The sequence below is a fragment of the Dipodomys ordii genome, unplaced genomic scaffold (assembly GCF_000151885.1).
Source record: "Dipodomys ordii isolate 6190 unplaced genomic scaffold, Dord_2.0 Scaffold218, whole genome shotgun sequence".
Lineage (NCBI taxonomy): Eukaryota > Metazoa > Chordata > Mammalia > Rodentia > Heteromyidae > Dipodomys > Dipodomys ordii.
Window position 1 is genome coordinate 452,563 of NW_012267434.1, and position 9,338 is coordinate 461,900.

General features: G+C 39.9%; 1 pseudogene; it reads right to left on the reverse strand.

The window, feature by feature from the left end:
* Positions 1–4,458: 4,458 nt before the first annotated feature.
* Positions 4,459–7,702, reverse strand: LOC106000418 (annotated as a pseudogene).
* Between the last annotated feature and the right edge of the window lie 1,636 nt (positions 7,703–9,338).

Genomic DNA, 9,338 nt, shown 5'->3' on the forward strand with positions numbered 1-9,338 from the left:
ACAAAGATATTGTTGGGCAATATTCCTACAGTATTGAAGAAGAGGTGAGAACAATAATTGGCAAGGCCATAGAACAATTTATATGATTCTTTTCAAATCATAATATCTAAACATTAGGTCTTATTAATAAGAGCTTGTATAACAGGAATGCAGTGTCATAGCACTCTAGTTGTACAGAAAAGATGGGCTGTCATGCTATACTTTCAAGTTACAATAATCCAGTGTTCATGCACCTCTATTTCTGCTGGCTTCTGGGTGGGATCTGAAGACTTGCGATTCTAATGCAGAAAGATAAGGACTGTGCTAAGTGCAGGTGGTTCACACCATAATCCTAGCTACTCAGGAGGCTGACATCTGAGAATAATGGTTCAAAGCCATCAGGACAGAAAAGTCCATGAGACTATTATATCTAATTAACCACCAGAAAGCCAGAAGTGGAGCTATTGCTCAAGTGGTAGAGTACCAGCCTTTAGCTAAGGAACAGTGCCCAGGCCCTGAGTTCAAGCACTAATACTTTCACAAATAAGGAAAGAAGGAAGGAAGGAAGGAAGGGAGGGAGGGAGAGAGGGAGGGAGGGAGTGAGGGAGACAAGGGAGGGAGGAAGGGAGGCAGGGAGGAAGGGAGGGAGGAAGGAGGGAGGGAGGGAAGAAGGAAAAGAAAGGATGGTACTGATGAATTCCAGACAACTGTAGAAGTGTTTTACCGTTTGATCAATCAGGAACTAGCATTTTAGCTTAACAATTGAGAAAGTTTGAACCTCAAACTAGGAGGAATTTAATTTGCGGGCAGGTGAACCTCAGGACGGAAGCAGTTACTCAGAGGGTAGGTGTGAGTATGTTAAGGGGAGCTTTGGTTTGTGGATAGAAAGCCGTGTATGTAAGGGCACTCAAAGCTAAAGGAAGCCATTTGTTCCAGGAGAGCAGTTTAAAGGGGGTGTGCTTTGTGTGGGCAATAATTTATGAGGAAAAGTGTGGGGCGGGAGGGGAGTTATGGAGCTAGCTATGCATGGGTACACTGGAGAAATGGGGTTTGTAGGAGGCTGAAGCCAGAAGTAGAGGTTCAGTGAGAGATGCTAGAGCATAACCAGTGGATGAATCCAGGTCAGGAAAAGATGTACTTAGTCCCTAACTTCCTTACCAACATACCAAGTATGCTACAAGCAAATTTAGGGCAACTGAACAATCCCAGCCCTTGTGTCTGGCAGGAGAAAATTCAGGCCAAGACACAGACATAGTAAAAGAAAGCTTATTATAAGGGAAATATGGCAGACAGAGAGCACCTGGCATAGACATGCTATGGGGAAGATGTCAGTTTAGACCATGTCAATTATATTGTACTAGATAGAGACTGAAAGAGAGGAGCCAAGAACCTGGCAGCAGGACATCTTTCAGAGGAGTTGAGTTTTCCCTCTCCCTGAGCTCATTTTTAACTGTTCGTCTTCAGGCATTGCTCTAGGTTCCCTATGTCTTCTTTGTGTTTCCTTCCTTCCTTCCCTTCTCCATTTCCTTTACCAAATTTTATCAGGTATCTCTGCTGTGCCAGTGTCTGGCAATCAAATAAAGTCTCTGATCTAAAAAGAAAAGAAAAAGACACAGGAAAAGCAATCTTGCATCCTTCCCTTCCCTTCTCTTTCCTTTCCTTCCTCTCTCTGTCTTTCTCTCTGTCTTTCTCTCTGTGTCTGTCTCTCTCGTGCTGGTGCTGAAAATTGAATTCAGGTCCTTAGTTTTTTTCTGGTCAAGGCTGGAGCTTTATCATTTGAGCCACACTTTCATTTCTGGCTTTTGGGTAGTTAATCATAGATAAGAGTTTCACAGAGTTTTCTGTCTGGACTGATTTTGAACTGTGATTTTCAGATCTCAGGATCCTGAGAAGCTAAGATTACAAGTGTGAGCCACTGGTTCCTCCTTAAATTTCTTTCCTAGTACTGGCCTTTCTGGTGCATCTTGCTAGTAGGAGTGGCTTTTTTTCTTCTTCTTTTCCTTTTTGAGATACTGAGGATTGAACCCAGGGCCTCATACATGATAGACAAGCTCTTTACCACTTGAGCCATTCCCCACTGGGTCCAGGAGAAGGGGCTTGTTGACCTTGTCCCCTTACCAGGGCATTATGGGCTTCATAAGGAAAAAGCCTATTTCTTAGAGCACTCTAACTTGACTATCCTCTTTACCACTTTAGCCATTCCCCACTGGGTCCAGGAGAAGGGGCTTGTTGACCTTGTCCCCTTACCAGGGCATTATGGGCTTCATAAGGAAAAAGCCTATTTCTTAGAGCACTCTAACTTGACTATCCTCTCTACCTGAGCACATCCTCAGACACAGGCCATGCAAAGAGAGAAAGTCTCCTCTTCTGAAACTCTGGCCTTAACGGTTCCTCCCACAGGACAAATCTGTGTTAGGAAACTATCTGATTCACAAAGCTCTGTACCTGCCTTCTTGATCCAGGTGGGTTTTTGTTTCTGTTTTTTGTATATGTGGCTGGCAGTCCTTTAAAGAATGTTTTTAGGTGTCAAAATGGAGAACTGTGAACTAATTTTAACACTTCAGAGATTTACACATATTTATTCTGAATGTTCCTATGTGCTAACTAAAACTAAGCATATTTGAGTTATTCAGCCCACTGTGACTTGTGTGTGTGTGTGTGTGTGTGTGTGTGTGTGTGTGTGCATGTGTGTATGCCTGTACTGGATTTTTTTGCTGGTGCCCTTTCCACTTAAGATCTATTTTCATTTTTTGCTAATTAAGTGGTTATAAGAATCTCTCAGACTTTCCTGCCCAAGCTAGCTTTGAACCTTGATACTTGGATATCAGCTTCCTGAGTAGCTAAGATTACAGGCATGAAACATCAGCACCTGATGTCTAGCTCCTCCTTATCCAAAACTTCTTTTTTTAAATTAATAATGGGAAATTAAGTAGTTGTTCATTAATATAACCTCAAAATTTCTTGAAAGTTTGACATTGGTACTGTCAGAATTAAATCAAGTGAAATCAGCCATGGATAAATGATCATCTACCATTCATAATATTAAACCATCTAAAGTTTGAATTTATCAATAAGTGGCTAAGAATCCAAAATGCAGGCTTTGGAAAACATAATAATTTTAGCTTCTATAAACTAAAACATAATCAATTGCAATCTGCCTTTTTTTCTTATTTAAGTTTGTTATTTATTGTAAAAGGTTATGTAAGTTGATTTGTGTGTGTGCTAGTACTGTGACTTGAACTTAGAGCCTTGAGCACTTGTTTGGCTTTTTCTCTCAAGACTAGTGCTGTACCACATAGGCTACAAGTCTATTTCTGGCCTTTTGATTGTTAATTGGGGTTAAAAAGCTCACAGACTTTTCTGTGTGAGCTGGCTTTGAACCATTATCCTCAGATCTCACCTTGCTGAGTAGCTAGGGCTACAGATATGACACACTGGCACAAGGTTAATGGCTTGGCCTTTAATTTCAAATCAGAAATGTTTTCAAGAATCTCATTTGGCTTGAAGGAGCCTGTCAGTACTCACCATACCTGCTCACTTAGGCAAGTCTCTGTAGTTGGTCTCTACCTTGAGTCAGGACAGGAATGTCTGAAGTAAGTTCCTTTTACACTGTGTATCTTTGATCAAGTTTAGACTTGGATGTTGAAGACAGGAGCCAATGAGGCCTGATAACCACCCTGCTTTCACTTCTTAGAAGAGCCAGTCTGGGTGGATCCTTGGCCTTGCTGAACAGGTTTGTTATCTCATCCCAATGCAAGTAGGAGAGATCACTGAAATCCCTAAAATGTACCCTGTGGGGAGGTGACTAGGGAAAATTAGAAAGAATCCTAATGGCTAAAAGGATTAGAAACTACCAGTTGACTTTTGAGGTTTTTTGCCAATTGGATTACTTTTCCACCAAAACATGTTTGGCTACCATGTCAAGTTGAAATGTCACATAGTGACAGTTGTTTGAAACATTTTTCTCTATGAAGTTAAGTTACTGCTTTAGTATTTTGTGTCCATTTTTTTAAGAAATAAAAATTTTAAAAAAGAGATCTCATTTCCATACCTTGGAGTTATGTTATATATATGTATGTTATATATATAAAATATATAAATATGTTCTATATATAAATATATATAAATATATAAAACATATATATTATGTGTGTATACATATATGTACATATATACAAATACATATACAAATACATATGCATACATATATTTAGAGAGGGGGGGCATGTAGGGATTGTGTCTTTGTGTTTTTCTCCTAAGAATATCTTTTTGTTTTGTGGCTATTTAAACTTTGTGTTACCTTTTCTTTTTTTTTTTGCTGCAAAAAGCTTTATTTTCATTTGGTCCAAGGCTTGGGAAGGGCTCCAGGATGGTTAGTTAGGAAGTTTCCCAATGGCTAGAGGCAGAAGCTTGGGCGGAAACCCTGGTATCTGGCAAGGCAGAGATGGCCCCTCAAAGGCTGCTGGACTCTGGAGTTTTCTAGTCATGTTTGAGTGTGAGGCATTTGAAAAGATACTCGCCCAGCTGGGCCTGAGGGGCGGCCCCCAGCCTGTGAAGTTTGGTTAAGTGGTCGCCCATCTTCTTGATGAGCTTCACCTCTTCATCCAGGAAGTGGTTCTCTAGGAAGTCACAGAGATGGGGGTCTGTGCGAGCAGAACCCAAGGCATGAAGATCCACAAGGGCTTGGTTCAGGCTCTTCTCCAGGACCAGGGCGGCTTCCATGGCTTCCACGGTTTTACACCACTCATCCTGAGAAGGCTTCTGCACATCCTGGAACAGCGCGTGGCTGCCCGCTGTTTCTGCATCTTCAGGATGCTCTGGACACCCTCAGCTTCTCCTCTGCCAACTCGTGGACGAAATGGCCCACACCCTCCAGAGCCACGTCGTCCCGATCAAAATAGTGGCTCAGTGGTAGAGTGCGTGCTTTGCATGCATGAGGCCCTGGGTTCAATTCCTCAGCACCATATAAGCAGAAAAATCCAGAAGTGATGCTGTGGCTCCAGTGGTAGAGCGCTAGCCTGAGCTGAAGAGCTGAGGGACATTGCCCAGGCTGAGTTCAGGCCTCACAACAGATAAAAAAAAAAAAAAAAGAGGTGCTTGGGTATTACAACTTGGACACACATACTTTTTTTTGTCCATCATGGGGCTTGAACTCTGGGCCTGGGTGCTGTCTCTGAGCTCTTCAGCTCAAGGTGAGCACTTTATCACTTGAGCCACAGTGCCACTTCCAGTTTTCTAGTGGTTTTTGTTTTTTGTCGGTAGTGGGGCTTGAACTGTGGGCTTGGGTACAGTCCCTCAGCTTTTCAGCTGAAAGTGAGCATTCTACCACTTGAGCCACAGTGCCACTTCAAGTTTTCTAGTGTTTTATTGGAGATAAGAGTCTCATAGGATTTCCTGCCTGGGCTGGCTTTGAACTTTCATCCTCAGATCTCAGCTTCCTGAGTAGCTAAGATTACTGACATGCCACTGGTGCCCAGCTTACATATACTTTTTTTTTTCTAAATCAGCATTCTTTCCTTAACTCTCAGGCCATGCACTAACATGTGCCACAGGACAGTTACCAGACACCTTAGTCCTAACTCTAAATATTAATGGACTTAACTCTCCAATTAGAAGATATAGAGTGACTAGTGCAAGACCCGTCCATCTGTTGTTTACAAGAGACATATCTTGCCAACAAAGGCAGACACATTCTCAAAATGAAGGACTGGAATTAAAATCTTTGAAGCAAATCTAATATAGATAAAATAGACTTCAAATTAAAATCAGTAAGAAGAGACAAAGGTCATTACATACTAATAAAGGGAACTTTCCTACAGGAGGATATGAGTTCTAAATATCTATGCACCAAATGCTGGAGGACTCAACATCATCAAACACTTACTCTTTAATCTAAAAACACATATAGATCCAAACACATTGATTTTGGGCAACCTCAACACATCATTGTCACCTCTGGATAAGATCATCCAAGCAAAAACTCAGCAAATAAACTTCAGATCTAAGTAATTGCATTGATCAACTAGTCTTAACAGACATCTACAAATATTTCACCGAGCAGCATGAGAATATACATTCTTCACAGCAACCCATGGAACACTTTCCAATATAGGCTATATTTTAGGTTGCAAAGCAAATCTGTGCAAATTCAAACAAAATTGAAATTATTCCTTGCATTCTGTTAAACCACGGCAGAAAAAATTAGAGCTAAATGCCAAAAGCTGTCACAGAAAACTCTAACTCATGGAGACTGAACAACACATTGCTGAATGATCAGTAGGTCATTGAAGAGATTAGAAGAGAAATTCAAATGTTTATGGAATTTAATATAAATGAGCACACAAAATACCAGCTCCTCTGTAACACAGCAAAGGCATTACTCAGAGGAAAATTTATAGCTCTGAGTGCCTACAACAACAAATTGGAGAAATCTCAAATGAACACTGTAATGATTCACCTGAAGCTCTTTGAAAAACAGGAACAAGTCAAACCCCAGATCAGTAGATGGAAACAATAAAAATTAAATTGGAAATAAATAAAATAGAGACTTAAGAAATGATAGAATGAATTAACAAAACAAAGAGTTGGTTCTTTGAAAAACTAAACTGACAAACCTTTAGCAAATCTGACTAAAGAAGAGAAGCACACAAATTAGTAAAATTAGAGATGGAAATATGAACATCACAAGAAATATGCAAGATTCAGAATATTATTAGGGAATACTTTGCAAACTTTTATGACAATAAATTGGAGAACCTGGGAGAAATGGAAACATTTCTAGAGAGCATAGATATACCCAAATCGAACCAAGAAGCTTTAAACCAACTAAATAGACCATTAGGAATTATGAAATAGGAATGACAATAAAAGACCATCCATCCAAGCAGTATGGAGGTTCCTCAAAAGACTCCACATAGAGCTCCCCTATGACCCAGCAATCCCACTTTTGGACATTTACCCAATTGATTACAAACAAGACCATACTAAAGCTACCAGAACAACTATGTTTATTGCAGCATTATTTACCATTGCTAAGATATGGAACCAACCCAGATGCCCCTCAGTAAATGAATGGATCAGGAAAATGTGATATATATATTGGAATTCTATGCCTCCATCAGAAAGAATGATATTGCCCCATTTGTTAGGAAATGGAAAGACTTGGAAAAATTATATTAAGCGAAGTAAGCCAGGCCCAAAGAAACATAGGTCCCATGGTTTCCCTTATTTGAAATAACTAGTATATGTCTAGGACAAGCAGAAAAGGTCAAAAGCTATGTATATATGATCATATAAGATGATATTAAGCGAAATGAACCCCATGTTAGGGACACAACTGGATTTTTCTTTCTTGCTATTGTTTTTAACATATTTATAATGTACTATGTGATTTTTTTTTGTTTCTTTGGTATGTCCCTTCCCCATGGTATAACCCCTGTTTTCACTGTATTTGATTCTGGTGCCCTGAATCTTGTATACACATTTTTCTAATTTGGAGAAGGGAAGGGAAAAAAACAAAATGCTTAAATAGGGATACAGGTTGACCCATTGTAACAATGATATGTACAAGACACTATGTTGAAAAAGAACTTTACATCTTTGAGTGTGGGGGGGGAGGGAGCGAGGGAGGAGTTGGGAAAATGGGGAGGGAAGGGATTGTAGGGGAAAATCAAAGGAGAGGGTAACAATGTTCAGTAGGAAATGTAGTCATTACCTTACTCATGTAACTTTAGCCCTTCTGAAGTACCTTTACAATAAAAATATATATATTAAAAAAGACCTCCCATCCAAGAAAAGCCCAGGATCTGATGGATTTACAGGCAAATTCTATAAAGCTTTCAAAGGAGAACTCATTCTATACTCCTCAAACTGTTCAATGAAATAGAAAGAGAAAGATCATTACCAAACTCATTCTTCAAAGCCAGCAAAACACTCCTCCCCAAACCAGATAAAAACTCATCAGTGAAAGAGAACTATAGATAGACCCATCTCTTGGACGAACATTGATGCAAAACTTCACAATAAAATTCTGCCAACTGAATTCAACAACCTACCAAAAAAAATCATACATTATGATCAAATGGAATTCATTCCAGGGATGTAAAGCTGGTTCAATATACATGTCAATTAATGTAATTCAGCAAATCAACAGAAGCAAGGACAAAAGCCACATGGTGATCTTAACAGGTGCAGGAAATGCATTTGGCAAAATTTCACATTCCTTTATGATGAAAGTTCCAAAGAAGCTAGGAATCCATGCAACAATACTTAGTATAATGAGGGCTGTATATGACAAACCTACAGCAGTATTATACTTAATGGTGAAAAGTTAAAACCATTCCCTCAAAAATCAGGAACTAGACAAGGAGGTCCACTCTCTCCATTCCCCTTCAACATGGTACTGGAATTCCTAGCAAGAGCAATAAGGCAAGAGAAAAACAAAGAGGATCCAAATTAGGAAAGAAGAAATAAAGCTATCCCTCTTTGCGAATGACATGTTCCTGTACATATGTATATATGTATTTTATTTATTTATTTTTATTTTTATTTGCCAGTCTTGGGGCTTGAACTCAGGGCCTGGGCTCTGTCCCTGAGCTCCTCTGTGTTCAAGGCTAGTGCTCTACCACTTGAGCCACAGTGCTGCTTCTGGCTTTGCTGTTTATGTGGTACTGAGGAATTGAACCCAGGGCTTCATGCACTCTAGACAACAACTCTACCACTAAGCCACACTACCAGCTCAATGATCCTGTATTTAAAGAATCCTATAGATTCCTCATCCAAGTTACTTGAGTTGATATGAAACTTTGCCAAAGTAGCAGGGTATAACAATAACCCACAAAAATCACTAGCTTTCCTGTATGCCAACAATGGGAAGAATGAGACTGAAATCAGGAATGCAGCTCCTATTGTATTAGGTACAAGGACCTCTATTGTGATAAAAATCTGAAAAAAGAAATTGAAGCATATTTAGGAAATGGAAAACCCTTCTCCATGCTCCTGGATGGGAAGAATTAACTTTGTAAAAATAGCAATGCTGCCCAGAGCAATTTACAAATCCAATGCAATACCCATCAAAATCCCAACAAGTTTCTTCAAAGAAATAGAGTAAGCAATCTAAAACTTCACAATTAATAATAAAACACCCAATATCCCGGGCATCAGTGGCTCATGCCTGTAATCCCAGCTATGCAGGAGGCTGAGACCTGAGTATCATGGTTCAAAGTCAGTCCTGGCAGGAAAGACCATGAGACCCTTATCTCAAATAAACCACCAGAAAACTGGAAGTGGTGCTGTGGCTCAAGTGGTAGAGCACTAGACTTGAGCTGAAGAGCTAAGGGACAGTGTTCAGGCCCAGAGTT